General features: G+C 58.3%; 1 long non-coding RNA gene across 4 annotated transcripts in view; it reads left to right on the top strand.

The window, feature by feature from the left end:
- The window catches only part of LOC102774004, a 35283-nt gene that overhangs the window by 27363 nt on the left and 6435 nt on the right, over positions 1-1485 (top strand). The gene's annotated exons all lie outside the window — the stretch shown is intronic.

The raw sequence follows: 1485 nt of genomic DNA on the forward strand, positions 1-1485 counted from the left end.
CGTGTGGGATCTGTGCTTGGGGTTCCCCAAATAGGTCTGCCTGAGGCAGGCAGCCTCCCACAGGCAGGGATGGGGGTGTCCCTGGCAGTTCGAGGGTCTGTTCAGATGACCCTGCCTGTTAGCCATTTTCCCCTCTGTTTGTGCTCAGGCCCCTGCCAGAGCCGATCCCCCGAGCCCAGCAGGCGCCCTGCCGTCCCCGTCTCCGTCCCCGTGCCATTCCCGACCGGCTGCGTGCAGCAGCCATCTTGTCTTCCTGCCCAGAAATGTGAAATGGTTTCTCCTCGATCCAGAGGAGAGAGAGCCTTCCCCTCGCAGGCTGCCTGCCGGGGGCTGTCTGCAGCCAGCCTTAGATCCTGTCCCTAGGTGGCCACAGATTCTCGCAAAACCAGGTGACTTCCTTTTGCTTGCTTTTCCCATCTCTGCTTTCACCGGTGGCACTTTCCGTGGCACCCACCCACCTGCCGCAGTGCCCACCGTCCCCCGCGGACCTGTCCTCCCCTTCACCAGCGGGGTCCTCAGCCACCCCTGCCCCCTTGGGCCCAGCTCCCATGGGCGTCATCCCCCCTTTATGCTCCTTTAGTTGTTTTTTATCTGTAAATCTCACGTCACCTATTAGATTGTGAGCTCACACGTAGCCAGTGGGTGCCTCCTGCCTGCTGGGTCCCCCATCCAGCTCTCTCACAGCGTCATTTCATTTATTCCTCACCCCAACCCTGCGGGGAGCACCCGTGGCTGGTAAGTGTTCTGATCATGGTTCGAACCCTGGTCTCTCAAAGCCTTTGTGGTTTTTTTTTCCTCTCTCCATCCTCTGTGTCTGCAAAATGCCTTTGAACGACGAGGTAGGTCCCCCCAACATGACTATTTAAGGAATTTTGTAAGCTCCTCATGCGTAGTGGGACTTGGGGTAGCCGGTCCTTTTGCACCTACGGTCTGGGTCCCTTAGCTGAGCCATACCACCCTCATTGACTTCATTCTCTTCGGTTATGGCCAGGTTCATTCATGAGGCCGGCTTCTTGCTTTGTAGCTGGCATGGATGGACTGAGAAACCTCAGTGATCCTGGAAGAGGATGAGGAGGTTGGGTGGGGTATGGTGCCTTCTGAGCAGAAATCAGCTCCAGAACCCAGAAGGGAGTGGAGAGCGTGGGAGGCAGGGAGCAGGGACATGGATTGCTCTTGGGCAGACGGAGGTTTGCGTCTGGACCCTGCCTCGTCTTCACCGGGTGGTTTTAGACAAATGACTTGATCTTCCTAAGCCTCCGTGTCCTCAGTCAGGGAGACGGAGCCACTGTGACTACACAGAGACGCCTGATCCCCTGCCAAGCAAATAGGTCCCCGACCGAAAGTGTGGCTCCCTTGCCCCTACCCAGGAGCTTTGCAGGGACGTGAGGCAGGAACACAGCAGTTGGCTGGGCTCGAGAAGAAATGGGGGCGAGGGGAGCTTGCGTGCCTTCAGGGACAGCAGAAGCAGAGCCGGGGGGGGGGGGC

This window comes from Myotis davidii, unplaced genomic scaffold (genome assembly GCF_000327345.1).
Source record: "Myotis davidii unplaced genomic scaffold, ASM32734v1 scaffold622, whole genome shotgun sequence".
In the NCBI taxonomy this organism is placed as follows: domain Eukaryota; kingdom Metazoa; phylum Chordata; class Mammalia; order Chiroptera; family Vespertilionidae; genus Myotis; species Myotis davidii.